The following is an 18,343-nucleotide window of genomic DNA, read 5'->3' as shown; positions in this document are numbered from 1 at the left end:
GGATGAGCAGTGGTAGCTGTTAAGGTCTGTTAAAGCCCAAGAAACAAGAGTAAAGAAAAATTGCTTTAAAGCAGCAGAGGCAGTAATCTTACATGAGCCCTCAGAAATCTCAGTGGATGCTCTGACAGCCATTTAAAGCAGGTGCTTTCAGCAGAAATGCTGTTATCTACCACTGAGCCATGCTATCAGATATTTTGTTCTCAAACAAGAGTGTTTAGCTGCTATGAAAAGAAAAGACAGCCACTGCTCCTGAGGAGTGGGGAAAGCAATCACATCAAAGCAAGCTACAGTGGTCTTCAAAAAGAGCTGGAAATCCTAGGGACAACAAGCTAAATTCAGCAGCAGTAGATCCTCTTACCACAAGGAAAAGACTGACTGCCTAGTGCAGCTCTGAGCACACCTGGCTCTCTAGTACAGCTGAGGAGAGGATGCACACTCAGCCCAAACTCAGCCATGGCTCCCACTGGAAACTGTACAGAGGGGATATCTCCATTTTAACCTGAGATGATGGCAGCATGTACATGATGCAGTCCAGCTAGGGCAGACCTTGTACAAGAAGATATTGTTCAAAGACATCAAAACCTTTTCCACCATCATATTATCTTGATTTGCACTTTCATACTGCACACTCTCTCAAGTACTGGGAGAAAAAGCTTCAAAAGATGAGATGCTGTTTTATCTTGAGCCAAGACTGAGTTCTCTAGGAGCGCTCACTATAGTTTAGCAACAGCTCTTCCTGAACAAATAGCATTTTCTATTTCACACCTTCTTTTGGAGCTTCCAGTTCTGTGCAGTGCTATTATGGAAACAGCACCTGGGGCTGTGGGCTAGGTGGCTATGCTTTCATTGTAGGATATCTGCTTCCCCAGAGTCCTTCAGCTTTGGGCTCCACTGGCTCTTCCTGTACCTGGTGATCACTGCAATGCAAAAACACAGCTGAAATTTGCAGCCTTCTTTGTCAGCAATGCACAAAGGCAATATCAAATGAAATATCATATCTAGGACTCCAAGCCTTGAGCCAAATGGGTTACTTACCAGAAAATGAACATTTTAAAGAGAGCAGTATAGCAGCGGTCACAACTAGGCACTTGCAAAATAAGTAGGGAAAATGTATCTGAAAACATCAGGGATCATTATGCCCCCTTTCTGAATTCCTGACTCAGGTGTGCATCCTGCTTATTAGCTGGAGCAACTAACTCGGGGAATAAAGCTCTTCCTATTCCACAAACACCATGGCATGCATGATCCTGTATGGCCCATGATTGCCTCTGTGATTGTTTTTTCATGCTACATTTTAATTTTCAATGCCTTTTCTTGCCTATCTGCTGATGGAGTCCTTACAAAGGACAATCTAACCTTTTGTTCTTCCTGTTGTAGAGACACACATCTACATTTTTTCTTTGTGGCAATTTTGGTAATCTCTGATAAAAGTTCCCCAGAACTGAAAATATGTACTCTGTTGCATGGAGCTATATAGAATTCTTAGGCCAGCTGCCTTTGCTTCCTCTGAGCAGGTTCCAAAGAGCACATATGCATAAACTGTAAGAATTCTGATAATGAATTTATAAGGGACAAATTACTGTGCTGGAGATAAATTCACAGTCCAGACCTGTCAAGGCATCTGTTCTTTTGCTTACACTGAGTGAGGGTATGCTGGAATCAACACAGAACTAGTTCCCCAAATTTGAAAAACTATATAAAACCCATTCTCAGCTACTGACAGCAGTGTTTTACAGAACTTCAGCCAATTCAAAACCAAATAGCATTTCCATATTTATTACAATGTGCAGCTCGCAAGATTAAGGCCTTCCCATTTTAAGGGTCTTTACTCTCAAAGGATTAAAATCCTCCTGACCCACGGATCTCTGTTATGCCATCTGTCCCTTCTGATTTTCTTCAACAAATGTGGAGTGACAAATCCTACAAGCAATAAGGCTTATAATATAAACTCAGGTAACAATAGTTTCAGTGGTACCCTCTCTTTCTTTTTTAAAACCAAGGACTAAAGCACTTCTGTTCTAAAATCCTTTCCTTATGAGAACAGATCCACACATACACACTCAGACTTACAAAAGCTTTCAACAAATACTCAGTTAATACTAAAAAACCCCCCTTTTATTAAAGTGTTTTTAAATCATCTAAATGCTTGTCCTATGGGCAGACTGCTTCAGAAGTCCATTTAATGTATCACACCATAATTAGCACACTGCAGACTGTGGAAAGCAGATGTTTCTCTGTTATGATCTTTACAGATAAATCACAGCCAAGAGCTTTCCAAGTGACTCATATTTTCACAGATGTCATGTTCCTTGTGTTGTGCCTGGAAATGAAGGCAAAACACTGATGACCCCTGGCAGGCTTTGCTGTCCCACCCACACCCCTGGGTGAGTCCAGGGAGATGAAGATAATCCAGAAGCCATGTGCAGAAGGGAAAAGTTCCTCCTTGGAACCAAACTGCCATTGATTTGTGTGACACAGCCACATTTCAGGCCTTGGCTTCTGCTTATGGCTTCTTCAAGAGATGAAGATTCTCTTTTCTACCTCATCTTCCCACCTGTGAAGTGTCAAAATCAGTCAAATTTGCAGGTTTCAAGGCAAAGAGATCCAGGAAGCTGCTATGTAATTATTGGTACTATTTTGATTTGGTGATGCTTGTAAAAGGACAGATTTTCTTCTGAGCCCAGGAACCCTCAGGACCTGCAGAAGTGCCCCTTATGCCAACACTTGCACTCTTAATGTCTCTCTTCCAGTGACATTACAAAGGAAACCCAGAGTAAAACATGACCAAGCTCTGGGAAGATAATTTGTCCCCAGGGAAGCTATGAAGCTTTGGCAGTCACAGGAACACCATCCTGCCTCAAGTTAACTGCTTACGCTTGGAATACTCACTGCACTAATACCAGGAATCTGCCTCACCCATTACTGTCACTTCAGTTTGTGAATTCTGTAAGTGACAGATATCTTGGGTATTGTCTGGGAAACAAATCTTGAACATTTTTCTACTTAGCTTGAGAAGGAAATATTGAATTATCCTTGCCTGGACATTTAATTAAGAAATAATGGAACAGTAGGGTTAATTGAACTCTTTCATCAATTCAACATGTAGTATAATACAATTATTAAGCATGGTAGAAGTGTTATTTAAATGAGACAGCTGTTATTTAACTGCATAAGATACACAACATTTTTTTTTAAACTTTTTCCTGAAACATTTTCCAAAAGAGTAAGGTTTGGGGACTTACTGTTATTTCACACTGGGTATCCATATATACAGTGCAGGTTTAAGAAGATAATGAACAAAACATATGAAAAATAATTCAAAGATTTGCTTTCAAACTACAAGTGCTGCTCACTTAGTTTTAACAGGCTGAAATAAGCCTCAGTTTCAAAGATAGTAGCAACAAAAATCCCTTTTGGCATCAAGAAAGTGTGAAAAGAGCTTAATAGAAACCTCAAGATCTGATAATGCAATTCTTCCTGAAGTGGGAAGAGAGGAATAATTATTCCTAAATCTTTTTTTTTTTAATGTTGTCAATATATATTCTGTTGCTTTTATTACTGAATTGGAGATAATTTTAACACAGCTGGTCCCCAGTTGATAATACATGCTGGAAAAAAAAAAAAAATCAAAATCTCCCTTGCCAAGATTCAACTCAGTTTTAGAAAACTTAAGAGTTGGAGTGTCTGAGTAAAACTTCTGCCAGAAAAATGACCAAAACAAAATATGGAAACATCCCCTACTCTGATGTAGGATTTGTATTTACAGTACATTTTGGAGATTTTTTCCACTGTGGACTTAAATTACTGAAAATATTTGAGAAATTTTACATTTCAGTTTTCACCATTACAGGTTTTTTTCCCCCTACTATGTGAATAATTCCTTGGGTTGCTCAACGTCATTTTCATTTTAACTGTGCCAAATGGAGGAATCTGAGGCACAGGATTTTAAGTGGAAGGGCTGTGGGCAGGCAGCATTTCTGCACTAAGACACGTGTTGCTATTTGTGAGGACAAACACTGAGCATGGGGAGAATCAGAGCATCTTTGTCAGAAGGTGCTGTCCCAGAGCATCCCAGAAAGTGAGCTGGAAAGCAGCAGTAGTTGGAAATTTCCATGTGGCATGTTGGAAATCTCAATCAAGATTTCTGTTGTCAAACTGCAAGCTAATAGCTAAATAACTCCTAGGGTGACACATATCCTGTCTCCAGGCTTTCAGTGCTGCTGAACTCAATTTCTGCAGCACTATCACATCAGCAGCCTTTGTAGGATTGATCAATTCATCTTCTCACCTAAAATGAAGCTTCTGGAACAGGAGGATCAGTGAGCTCTGGTTTAGGATAATTCACATTAATTATTCTACCAAGATGAACAAGAAAAGGTAGTATATAGACTTAAGTGCTTTGCTGAACTGGGGCCAAAGCTTTCTAAAGTATTTTAACCTCAAGAGAGACAGAAGTCAGAGCTTTGAGCTTTTACTCTGGAGAATTATATTGTATTACAGAGTTCTGCTTCCAGATCCCTTCCTTCTGAATTGAAGCCAAAAAGCAAACACAGGCTTGCCCAGAAAACAGCAGTGTTTATTACTTGTCCAAGATTTTCCTCCATCTTGTGCCATTTCATATCTTCCCTTTAGTTTATTTGGCATTATGACATCTGAAGACCAGTCCCATTTCCTTAATGGAAAAAAAGTAGGAAGCCAACACCCTAGTGCCAGTGCCCATATCAACAATTAGACATCTACCTCAAGCCAACTAGAAATGTGTGGTACTTACCACATAAATGTTTTCTAGTTTTCTTTTTCACAGAAGCATTGGCTCACTAACAGTACTCTCCTCTGGCAGCATATGTCATCAGTCCCTTATCACGTCCATTCACACCAGAGATACCTGGGTGGATCTGTAGAGCATTCTAAAAAAGATCTGACAACTAAATCAGTGTTTCCAAACCTGAGGTTGCTCATCCTAATGAGCTACTTCCCCCACAAAATGTGTACAGTAATCTCTGGAACTGCATGGATTTTGAATATGTTTGCAAATGCAGGATTACTGTCCTGTTCTCTTTCACTTCTGAACCTGCACCATTTCCAAACTAGATTATTACTTCAGGATTATGCCAATAATCAATAACCACATGAGAAACTGGAGTTTTCAGAGCCATACCTAATAGCCAGATTTTATAAACACCATTCAGGAGGCTGCAATTATGTTTATGCTCTCTTTGGAAAGATGCTCAGGTTAACCTCTTCAGGAGAAACTCCTGCTGCATTTTCAATGCCCTGATAAGCAAAGACAAAAGCAGGGACTTACAAAAGAATGGGTCAAAGGACACCTGACATAAATGGTCCTTCAAAATACTATCAAAGGAGTATCAAATGATAGCAAAAGTACTTACACCATCAAAGAAGCCACTTAAAATGTGTGGATGTTTCCTGGACCTGGGAAAAGACCTTTGTGCTTATGCTGAACTAAATATTCAGGTACATGAGTTCTGCTGTATCCAAGGCTACCTTGCTGATCCAGTCAGTGACATTACTGTCTGCCACTTTGGAGGAAGAAGCAGGAATGGGATGTGTGTGGGACAAAGTCACTACTGATAAAAATTTTAGGGGGGAAATAAATAAACAAACACACAGGACAACCTGGGGCAGAGGACAATATTTGTTTGAGACAAAGGCTCAATAAGTTTTCAATAAGAACCTTCTGGATTCCAGGTAATAAGAGAGGTTTATATAATGGATGCTCTTATCCAGATAGGAAATGCCTCCCTAATGTGTTCATGGTGAGATAATTTAATAAGTAGCACATACTCTATTAAACATTTGTGTAAAGAGGGATGGATTTCAACCTCTTCAATGAATTTACATTGGACAGCAGTTACAAAATGGAAAGCTCTGAGTGACTGCAGAGGAAATTATCTCTGGGCTTTTAGAATGAATCTCAAGATTCTTAAACTAACATTTTGGTAATTAGTATACTGATTTTTAAACTGCTGTGAAAGAGTTTAGCATTTGTAAGCTGTTCAGATCATACAACTCAGTGAAAAATTTGATCTCCCTTATTTTTATAAATCACTGTTTGCTTCACCACTACTTCTCAAGAGAAGCACCTGTAACCATTGAACTACAGCAGGTTTTCATTAAACAGGACAGAATATGACAGGAACTGACAGATGCCCTAAACCATCACCCCAGCACTATACAGAAATGATACTTAAAAAGTGCAGTCAGTGAGAACAAAGAAACAAAGTTAAACTCTCAGAGTTAGACAATATAAATATTAAGATAATCTGGACACTTAGGCAAATTTCAGTCTTCAAATTTGCCAGGTTCAAAAGCAACTAAACTTAACCTCTGCTGAATGCTATCATCTTATCTAAACTGAGGATTAGTTCTCCATGGTATGTTTGGACAACATGTCTGATATCAGCCAGGGTTAATATATGTCTGTTATAACATCAAATAAAAAATAATAAGAACTACAGAGCCTGTAATGGTGCTGTTGCTTTAGTGGTTGGAGAGCCAACTGTTAGCTTGGTTCCCTGATCCATCCCCTATCACCACAGGCTAGGGGACAAGTCTAACATCAATACAACTAATTTTGACACATATATTGTGAAACAGCAGACAGAACAGAACAGAATTTATGCAGAGGCTTTTTTCCTTGCAGATTTCCTAACTGGTTCAATCAGGAAAATATTATATAAAAAATGCTCTCCACAGCACAACACTAGAGCCCACCAGCCACCTAAGAGGCAGCAAGTAAGGACCCTTGTTACTGCTAAATTCATGACAGTCCAAAATCAGCACCTGAGCTAGTTTCTGCCTCATATGATCTCCTTCTTCACTTTCAGCATATGCTATCCCTTATATCTTTAAATAATCAAATAATGTCCATTAAAATAAATGGATGCCTGCAGGCATAGCTAATTTTTTTCATAATAGTTGACTATTTACCTCATAAGCTTTGTATGAATTGACCATTTACTCCCCCTACTGTAAGAAAGTGCCCCTCATCTGAGCTTCTTTGCCTCCCTTCAAAACTCAGAGAGCTGTCAGTGAAAAAGGGCAGATATCTCATTTCTAAGCCCAAAAGTTTCCACACGTTTTATGATTTTCTCCTCCCAAACAATTTGTTCCCAATTGGAGAACTGCATTGATTTCCCTGCAATCTCAACTAGAGACCACAGGAAGCCATTAGCAACCTCAGCAATTGACAGAGTCCGAGGCACCCACAGACCCAAAATGGAAAAGGTTCATTTTTGAATGGATCAAGGGGGGAACTGAGAGCTGCTCAGCCTCTCAGTTGTCCTGTCAGAAGAGGCAGCTGCAGGAGCTACTCCAGACAGTGCCACCTGGCAGGACAGAGCGTGACTGTCCCCCTTACCAAAGGGACACATCCACTGCCATGGCTGCACCATGGTCAAGCACCAGCTCTGCCTGTGCCAGGACTTATGGCAAGAATATGAAGCATCCTCAAGTTTCTCCGGACCTTCCCAACAAGCTGAACTGAAGCATCATGTGATTTCTCCTTCCCTTTTTCCATTTCTGAGAATAACTAAAATACATTGGAAGTTTCTATTAATTTGTAAGAGAATTAAGAGTGCTCACTGTACACAAACACAGAAGCCTTAAAAGCTTGTTTTGTTTGAAGATTGTATGACCTAAGGATAGTTAAAAAGAGTAATCAAAAGGCAGTATCTTGCCAATGTACAGAACACTGACATAAGTTTTTTTATATGTAGTTTGCTCCCCCTCATCTTTTGGTTATTGTTGCAATTAAGTAATCAAAACACTGAATCTTCCTGTCTTCATTTCAAAGTATTAAATTTCTTAGAAGCAGTTGCTCCATTTCTTTCCTAGAAAATTATTTCTGGGTTTTAGTCGAGTTACTTTTCAGCCTGAGAATATTTTTCAAGGTACAGCTGACTCACTACCTATAAAACTGCCATTGTACTGGCATAAGGCTGCAAATAGAGGGAATGCCTCTTGCTATCTACAGGAAAGAAAAATACAAAAGTAAAAACATCCAATTTTATCTCACTGTAAGAACACAGAAAAATATTACCTAAGCACTTCTTGAACCTGACATTCTCAGCTCAAGAGACAGGTGCTTGAAATGACATTGATACAGTGAGAATGTCTGCTCAACACCCTTTGCAATCCATGCAATTGCAAGAAGTAAAATTTAGAATGAAGTTATGAGGAAAATTAAAATAACTGAAACTTGCATTGAGACCTGTTTGCTATTATTCTCTGTAGATAATCTAGACAGGCCTCTGGTCTCAAGTGAGAAAAAACAATTTCTGACCAGGATTTCAGTGCTGCTTTCTGAGAGACTGGCAGAGGAGGAAAGAAAGCAACAGATGGAGCCAGTGACTTGGGGAGATTTAAGCCTCTTATTTGCAAGCAAGATTACAGATTGAGAGGGGTCACACTTCCCTCCTTCCCTCCTAGAGAGTCTAGCATACAAACAGCATTTCAAAGCATTAAAAGCCCTGTGGTTTTTCTGAAGGATGCATATGCAGTGATTATTACAGGGAAATATTGCACAGCTGAAAAGTAGTTGCATTTTACACTTCATACTGAAAAGCTATTAAACCTCTCCATCTGCAAACAATGCCCCAGAGGTAGCAATTCTCTATTGAATTCAGTGTTGTGAACAGGTTAACTGCTAATACTTTTTCTCTGACCTGACATTTGGAATTTTAGGTACCCACCTAAATCAGGTTCATTTCTGGATAGCAGCTGCTTACTTGTTTGGCACATAGGATCCCCTCATAGGTGCACTCTGGTCAAGATGAAGCCCTGTTCTTTTCCAAAGAGGGCAAAAATTGAGAACTAAGCAAGACTACTGAATGTCCTGCTACTTGACTGCAACACTGAACCAAAGCCTCTTTTGATGAAGTAATTTCCTTCTAAATGTCTTTTAAACTTCCATGTTCCCTTCAAATCCTGGAGAGTCAAGAAACCTCGAAACAGTAAGTTTTAAGGTGGGATGGGCACCATGTGCTTGCTTGTTTACACAGAAAAGCCAACAGACCACCAGGTGTTCATTAGTAGGAGACTAAAACCTGTTTTTCCAGAGCAGGATAGAACAGTGGTGCATCACAGTACAATGCTAATAACATGTTTAGGCTTTTACTTGGATCCTCAAACTTGCTGTGTAAGAATTAAGCAAAGCAAACCCTGCAGATTGTGAAGCAATGGATGGATATATTTTACAGCTGTGAGGGTGGGAAGAGAAAAAGGCTCTGTTCAATTAGACTGACCTAATTTCATTTCTGAAAGTGCCATCCTTTTCAGACTGTCTTCCTTCAGAGAATGATCCTGCATTGCCAAGGTCATGCTCTCTAGTTGAATATTTCAATTGAATTAGCACTTTCAAAGCCAATTTCAGTACAGCCAGTGCCAGACCTGTGTATGAAATTTTTCAAATTAATTTAAAACAGCCATCTCTCATCAGTCAAGAAGCCAGTTAAACCAATGAGACTGTGAGGATCATCAAGACTAATTTAAAACGTTAATTTTTGGGTTCTGAGCGACCTTACATCTTCTCTGTTACTGTTTGAAACTTACAGGTTGCAACTAAAAACAGAGGTCCAAGAAACTTGGTCCAAATCATCCTTGTAAAATAAACAAAGAGTATCCTATCAGCTTTCTTTTATCCCCAGGAGAGAGCAGCCACACAGTGCTGAGAGATAATTCACTGCATAAGTAAAAAGCGGTGATCGTAATTGAATCTTCCAACTCTCACTTCCACGTTGCCACCACAAAACCAACCTCAAACCACAGTATGTGATGACAAATAACCTGCTGCAGTTCATTTCCCTGCTTTCAGAGCTTCCTCATTACTATTCCAGAAAGCTGAAATAGGTCTGGACCCATAATTAGCAGTTTTCTCTCTTCCCTTGCTTATACACAAAATGTAATTTATTATTTGAAAGCCATCAAGAGCCATTCCAGTGCTTACATGCCCACAACCCAAAGGTACCTTCATCTTCAGCTCTTGTAGCTGTTGTGTTTCCTTTTTCGTGTGTGTATTGCTCAATTCCATTTTCCTAAGCCTGACTTTTATTCTAGCCAACTCAGCACTTTCCCCTTAAGTTCAGACTTATGTAGAGGACTATTCTGTCCTTTCTCCCTTCTGACAGGCCTTTTATCCCCTTTTATAAAGTTACTGCTTCCCACATTTTTACTGTTCCCTCCTTTATTCAATAGCTCTTCCTACTCCAGGAAGGCATGTGAGTTGGCATTACAAGGTGTTTGACCAACTTAGAACATAAAACATGTTGTGTGATGCTGTAAGACTGGGATTCAGGTTCCAGGCTACCTTGGCTACATTTATATTCTTAGGAATAAACTTGGTTGTCTGCTATAAATCTGCAATCCATGGCCTGTAAACAGAGCCAAGATGCTTGGCTGTAGCTTAATGCCTGTACATGGACACCTAAGTTTGCTTGCCTTAAAGTACAACCTGAGTGTTTTAAGCAATCTCTAAAAGAGATTTCTCATTACACAAGTGGGAAATAATCCCTAAATGCATTTAATTCCATAGCAGGGGTTTTACAGAGATCAGCTCTTGGCCTACAGTTTTCAAATACCAAAAAATCCCTAGGAAGCATAGAACTAAGTAGTTATAAACTTGAAAATAAGTAAAAAAATATGAACTCTCACCTCCGGCAAAAGATTTGGCAATTAGATGGCTTTCTAAACCAAAAATGATACTGTAAAAGCAAATTAATTTCCAGGTGTTCTATGGCCCATACACCACAAAGACTATAGTCTTTTCAACTCTACAGTGCGTGAAGAAGTAATTTCACCGTGAAACACTTTTCCTTGTATTCCCCTCTTCAAAACCCTTCAGTGCAGCAACAATTGCCTTCACGTGCTTCTGTAATGCCCTTTTAAATAGAGTTTCTTTCTAGCCCTATTCCCTTCCTGTGTTGAAATATGCTCTGCCTACTCTAGGAAAGACTTTGCTGAACCGAGCTTTCTATTAGCTCTTGCTACAGCACAACTGTCTGCAAACTTCTCTTCTTCCTATACCCCCATTTGTCAGCTTCCTAAGTTTTCTCATGTGATCTTCATGGCCACACAGCAGGTTGAAGGGAAGAACAATTTTCATGTTGCCAAATTATCTATAAACACCCAGCTTTCTAGCATGCTTGCTTGCAGCATGACTCAAACCCCAGAACACTTACACAGCAAGAAAACAGCCTTAAGAACAGGATTTATATCTGACAGGCATTTTCTTAGGCTTTAATTTCTTCAGAACTTCTGTTTTGAACATAGCAAGTAAAATAAGCCTCAACATCAAAAGAGTTTAGCACACAGGACTAATTTGATTTGTGTGTGCTGCAGCATTAGCAGTGATAATGACAGTTGACAGCCACACCACTCTTCTAAGTCTCTTTGATAAACTAATCCTTTACCTCTTTACCTCCTTTATTTTCTTAATGCTTCTTCTGTTCTTAAAACTTCTTAGGAAAGGAGGATGCTTGAATCAGGAGATGCTAGAAGAGTGTTAAGTGCTTGATGATAGCAGGCAAACTAAAGAATGTTTATACTTTTCCATGTCAGACAGGGTAACCAAGTTATTATTTCACCATAAACATTGAGTATGGGCCTTCAAGAAATACCTTAATTCTAGGGAGACATTTGTGCTACTTACTTATTAAACTTAAGTATTAACATTTATGCAAAGAGAAACCAAAAAAACAGCCAGTGCTGAAAAGCCTTCTCTGTGTACCTTGTCACAATCAGCCCACAGGAGCTTAGATATTAATTCAGTTACCTGAAAAATCGAATACACTGCAATTACCAAAAACTGACATTCACTAGAGGTCAACAGAAGCTAAAAAATGAACTCTTCTGACTATAAAGGTCATACTCTCCAAGGGGGGCCCCCTGACAACCAGTGTTCCTCAGAAGTCAGGCAATGTTAAATACCCAGGACATGGACAGTGGGATTGAAGGCACCCTCAGCAAGTTTGCTGATGACACCAAGTCCCTCTCAAGGGAAGGGATGCCATCCAGAGGAACCCCAACAGCCTTCAGAGGTGGGTCTGTACGAACATCATGAAGTTCAGCAAGGCTGAGTGCAAGGTCCTGCATGTGTGTCAGGGCATTCCCTGTAAATTTGTAACCTTTCTGTTCCTAGATCCAGTATGTTTTCCCATACAAAATATTCCTGCTTTCTCTGTTATCTCCCCATCTCCATTTCTGTACATGCAGGGCTATGCCATACTACAAGCTCAGTGCTGTGAGGCTTCTCATCTGCTCTAGGCTGAACACCCTGCTGAATGGACAAAGCTAATTTCATCTTTCCTCTACCTGAGCAATACAAAAGTTAATAGGGTAGCAAAAAAAGCCCCAAAACCCCACAAACAAACAAACAAACAAAAAACCCAAAAAACCCCAACCAACCAAAAACAAAAAACCAACCAACCAACCAAAAAACCAAACCAGACCAAAACAAAAACACCAAAAAAACCCCAGCTGGTGATTTCTAACACTTGGATATCCATCAATTGCCTGTCTGGTTTGATAAAAAGCTTTTCAGCAACTGCCATCACTCTAGATCATCAATGCTTACTGCAAAAATTCTACACTACTCTCTCTCTTGACAGATATTATTATCCATCTGCCTTGGGGCTAAAATTTCCATCTAACAGTATCTGTAGCCTGAGAGGATTATTTTTGGTCTCTGCCTTCCCCTTCACTTGCCTGAAGGGAAGAAGCTAAAGTCCTGTATGCACATAATTAGATGTATTTCTACTCTTCAAAATATTACAGGGGCACTTTCTATTAGATCTTAATGAGATTTGTTCAAAGAAATGCAGCAACATCAGAATTGTTTAATCTGACATGCAAAGTATGGATCCTAAATACTGAGCTGGATCATCATTTCTCTCAATTATGCTCTGGTAGTTTGCTTTAGATAGACCATTCACTTTTATATCACAGAAGCTCAGTTGGATAGCCTTACTCCTCTACCCTTCCTAAAAATCACCCTGCAGTCACAAGGTTGGATTACCCAGCTGCACCTATTGTAATCTCATGACTTCATGGCAGTTACAGCTATAAACTTCTACATCCTGATTTTACCATTTCAAAACTAAAAACACAAATGTTACCTTCTGAAATAGAAGAAAACAAACTATGTCAAAGAGGGAACCATATAACCATTTGACATATAACTACTCCTCACTTTCAGCCAACATTTTTACAGAGGATCATGGTTTTCATTATCACTGTTTTGCCTCAAGAGAAATCTAGATGCTAAAAGAAATTATAGCCTTAACGAAAACCATCAGGCATCAACCACTTGTATCTCTGATAAAATGCTTTTTTTTCTGAAGTGCATCCGGGAAGCTGCCTATAATTGGAACCATTAGAGGAACCACACAGAAGCAAATGCAGCTTGAGTGTCAGACAACCATTTTCATGCAAAATGTACTAAAAGCCTGCAGCTTAGAGCTTAGCAATTTAGAAAAAAATGCAAGCATATCTGCACCTTTCATCCATCTCTTTACAATGCGTAAATGAATGCCTCTCATCAAGACATTTAAGACATCTTTAAGCAGACTTACTGACATTTTAATAAAATGACCTCTCTCCCTCAACAAAAATTCATTTCCCCCCCCAAACATGATAGCAGACCATCACATAACCCAGGATATGTTTGGGTTGGTGTTAACTACTAAGTTCACCAGAAGAAGCAAATGGAAGTTTTTTATCTATCTCAGTGTTTTGAAATAAAACCATTTCTCTTCGGTGATCATAGGAAAGCTCAGCTACATCCCATGACTGTTTCCAGAAGTTATGTTTCATCATAACTAAAGGCAGTTTACCCCCAATCATCTTTCTACAGAGGTCTTCTTGCTTCAGCTACAGGGAGCATTGCAGGCTCACATCTCGATGTGGGATCAGGACCACCTGCACATCAGGACCACCTGCACATCAGGACCATCTCTGCACAGCTGGCTGTGCAATCCAGGAGTGTATCAAGAACAACTTCCTTGTCCAGGTATGAGACAAACCAGCCAGAGGAGAAGCACGTGCCACAATGTTTTCTCATCCCCAGTATTCAAAGGGGACACTGTGAACAGACATTGACTACTTGTTCATGCAATTGAACTGATGCAAGCTATCCTAGAATAGCTTGAATTGAATTGAAAGCAATGCTTTTTGATCTACATGAGCTTATCCAGTGTGGCCATGAAACCACTGGAGCAGGTGTCCTCACTCTTGGTCTCTATTTAATGTAACAAATGTACTGACATAATTTTCAGAGCTCGCTCCAGAAAATTGGATACCACCTCCAAATCTGAATATGTCTGGGGATTCCTCTCACAAAAAGAATGCTGAGATAGACTTTTGCTGGCCTTGCCTTCCCAGGCAGGACATCATCTGCACCACCAACAGTGGGATTAGATGATTTTCTTCCCATGGTACTCTCACCTACTTTCAGGTGCTCATATCCCAGATTTGGATACCATCTCCAGAACAGAATGCACTAGAGATTCCTCCTGTACTAAATGTGACAGGAAAGAAAGCTGGTGCTGGTTGTTACCTCCCCTGGGCAGCACATATCTGCACCACCCACAATGGGCTAGGTTTTTTCCTTCTGTCCTGTCACCACTGCCATAAGCCCTCCTCCAAAATTTGAATACCACCTCAAAAACGATCTCTGAAAGACCATGACAGCTAAATTTTTTTGAATTTTGGGAGTAGGATCCTGAAAATTATGGCAGTCTTTTTGTTTTGTCAAGGCGAACTCCTATCCCCTGTCTTGGTGGTGAAAATGCAAGAGTGTCCAGGGGAGGAAAAGGCCTGCAACAGCTTTCTATCCTGGCACATTTTGTGTGGAAACAATCCTCCAACTATTCAGTTTTGCAGGTGATAGCCCAGTTTGGCTCAAGTGGAAATGCTCCACTATGTTGGATCTTGGGTCTGCAAGAGACAACGAGGTTATGGTGCTTAGACGTGAGCAGGAAAGTGCATAGCACCAGTTTTGGTGATGCAGTTCAAGGGGCGTGACTTAAATGGGGAGCCTTCCACAGATTTCTCACCAGGCACCCGAGTGAGGTACAAATTAAGGGCTGCAAATAGAAGGTCAAAGTCAGGAAAAGCCTTTTGTCCTGGCCCATTTTATTTGTCAGTAAGATCTAAACGTTCTCAACCTTGGATCTGCACTTAGGCTTGGTTACAGAGAAAATGGTACATTTAAGTCTTTTGCAAGTACTTGCAAGTACACAGCGTCATCTGGTGGAGCTGAACGGGGACAGTGAGACGGTTTATATACATCAGGTGTTTGTTAGGTTTTTTTTGTTGTTGTTTGTTTTGTTTTGTTTTGTTTTGTTTTGTTTTGTTTTGGTCCTGGCACCTTCAGAGTGGGAGCAGTTCGTTGAGGGATTCAGTTTAGGATCTTGGCACTGTGAGAGTGAAAGGCTGTGATCCTACGCATACCTGCCAAGGAAAGTGGATATTCTCAGTGTTGGTGGTACAGTTTACATCCAAAAGTGGATAGGTTTTGCTGGCCTTTACCTCTCCTTGCCAGCTTGTTTTCTGAACCTCCTTGAACTTTTTCTTTGGGCATGTGCAGTTGCTTCTTGTTACATAACTTGCCAAAAACCCCCCACTGTAGTCCTCTTTATCTGTTTCTCCTCTGGTTCCAGCTACATTTATCATCTTGTGTACATACCTTTACATTCTTATATCTTTTTTTTCTAGTTAGTCTCTAAGCTTTGTTCATCAGCTTTGGGGAGCTGAAAATATCTATTCTCTGTGTTATTTATTAGGGGATAAAGGACAGAAAATGTTAGGGAAAAAGAGTAGGAAAGGTGAAGTAATTGGGCTTTCAAGCATAAAGTAATTGGTTGCTCATGCAGAAATTAATTACAAATTTATTAACATCTTTGTGCAACAAATGTCCTGCATTTTGAGAAAACATCTTGCAGAATCAGTCCCAGAAAAGAGATTTTCAGGGTGTAGTGGTTTTGGTCCACTAATTTAAGATTTTTTAAATTTTGAGCTCTTTTTGGTTAATGTACTAAAGAATGTGGTGAGTTTGGTGTTGGTTAATCACTAATACATTAACTTTTTTTTGTGAGATAGGTTTAGGAGAAAGGTAAAGCAGGTTCAAAACTTTAAAAGGGTAAAAATAAAATTTTATTAAAAGTAACTAGAAGGAAAAAAGTAAGAATTAAAACAAACTTCAGAACACCTTTATAACTTTTTCTTTCTTACTGACAATGTAAAGAAACTAAACTTAAATGTTTTAGTTAGTTTACTGCTTTTAAAATAGTATTTTTTTTTTTTTTAGTTTACTGAGGGAGAGAAGTGCCTCTTGTTAAGGTTATGGAGACTCTTCTATAGGAGGAAAGAACAGTTTTCTTGTGGTTCTTAATTTTGTCACGAATAACAGCTGCCCGGGGAGCTCTGCTATTGTGAAGTCTTTCTTATTTCTACAAGCTGTCTCACAGTTTGCCAATGGGTTATGTCGACTTACAGGGTATTGTTTTAAAGATGAGCTGTTCAAAGGCAAAAGTTCTTATTATCTATTTCTAAAATTGTTTTTATCTCTGGGAAGCACTGGACTACTCTCTCTGTTTAAATTTCTCATGGGATTACAGCTATTTTAACATTTGTTTATTTTAGCATGGAGGCTTTTTCTTGATATTAATTTGAATACTTTCATCTCCTTATAGCTTCATGAGTTATAAGGAAAAAAGAGTCTTTTTTCTATAGCTTAGAAGAGGATTTTAGTTCTAAAAATGAGGCATCTCCTTACCCTTCCCATCTGGGACTAAACTCTTTCACTCTTTCTTTGCTGATCTTGATGTCTTTATGCTGGTTTTTTATATGTTTGTAAGAACATGTTTGGGTTTTTGTTTTTTTTTTTTTAAACTTGAGGGAGGATTGAAGCACTGAAAAGATTAACATAACGCTTGAGGTTTACCTAACCTGCCGACAACTTATAACAGAAAACTGTAGTTAGAATGAGTCAAGATCAGCTTCATAGTTAGTCTTCAGTTTTCTACACAAGTTATAGGAGTCTCTAGTCTCAGCTGTGCTAAAAAGAGTAGTCCGGATGGCAAGATTTTTACAGCTATAGGCAGATTTACTCTACAGTTTTACTCTAGCCAAAGCTCTACAGCCTCCCCCACCTTCCTGCCCCACAACTACTCAAGCCTGACCCGGTGTCCTGGTTTGTAAGATAAGCTTGTATTCTATTTGCCATCTGTTGGAGGTTGGGCAGGTTTGTTATCTCTTCCAAGAACAATGGTTTGCTCCGAAGAGGTAATCGTTTGTTAATGGGCCATTAACTGACTCACTGCAGGTCTGGTAACGTTACACCATCCCATTGTGAGATGCTCCACCCAGAGGGGGAAGCCAAGCACTCTTTTATTGTATAAAGTGGTACCTTTTGGGAGACAGAGCAGCTCTCTCTCTTTGCGGAATTCCGAGAGAAGCAGCTCCTTTGGCGAGACTCCCAGAGAAGCGGCCGGAGCGCGGTGAGGCAGCGGCGGCGGAGCTCGGAGGCGGCCCCGGCGCAGAGGAAGACCGGCCCAACTGCCACCAGATCTTCAGAGAAAACTATACCCTTCTAAAGATCACCACTTCAGCTGCACTTCATCAGCCACTGCAAGAGGAGCAGCTGTCATTTCAACTGGACTGCGACCAACACCCTGACTCCTCAGGGTGTCAGGTTGTGGACTTTATCACTAGTTTTGTTTGTACCGATTGCATTTGCCTTTTTAAATTGTTATTTAGTTTCTCCTAGTAAAGGATTGTTACTCCCATTCCCATATCTTTGCCTGAGAGCCTTTTAATTTAAAAATTCTGGTAATTCAGAGGGAGGGGGTTTACCTTCTCCATTTCACAGGAGGCTTCTGCCCTCCTTCACAGACTCCTGTCTTGCCAAAACAAGACAGATTTTGACGCGCAACGTGGGGCTCGAGGGCATTGAGAGGGAAAAAGGATTAACAGTTCTTAAGTAATTTGGTTTTTTGTTCTGTGTAGAAACATCTTTAAGCATCACCATGTGGTCTAGTTTACCTTGTTTTGGGTGGCATGTGATCGTAGCTATACTTTTCCCATTTGCAGACCCTTATCTAAAAATGGGTCCTATAACTAAGGCTACTCTGTCTGTTATCAAGTTTGGCTTCTGGGTTAATTGGGTGAGGAATTCATGGATCTTTAATTTCCTCTGGAAGGCAGGTACATGGATTCATAGCTATCACACACTAACTGTATGTTTTTGGGGTTACTTTAATAACGGTACATACTGCGAGGAAATAGCACCTGGGGAAACTTTCTCCCAACCTTTTAACCATCTTTT

Source organism: Lonchura striata, chromosome 4 (genome assembly GCF_046129695.1).
Source record: "Lonchura striata isolate bLonStr1 chromosome 4, bLonStr1.mat, whole genome shotgun sequence".
In the NCBI taxonomy this organism is placed as follows: domain Eukaryota; kingdom Metazoa; phylum Chordata; class Aves; order Passeriformes; family Estrildidae; genus Lonchura; species Lonchura striata.
The sequence above is the reverse complement of the archived record's forward strand: the minus strand, read 5'-3'. Positions refer to the sequence as shown.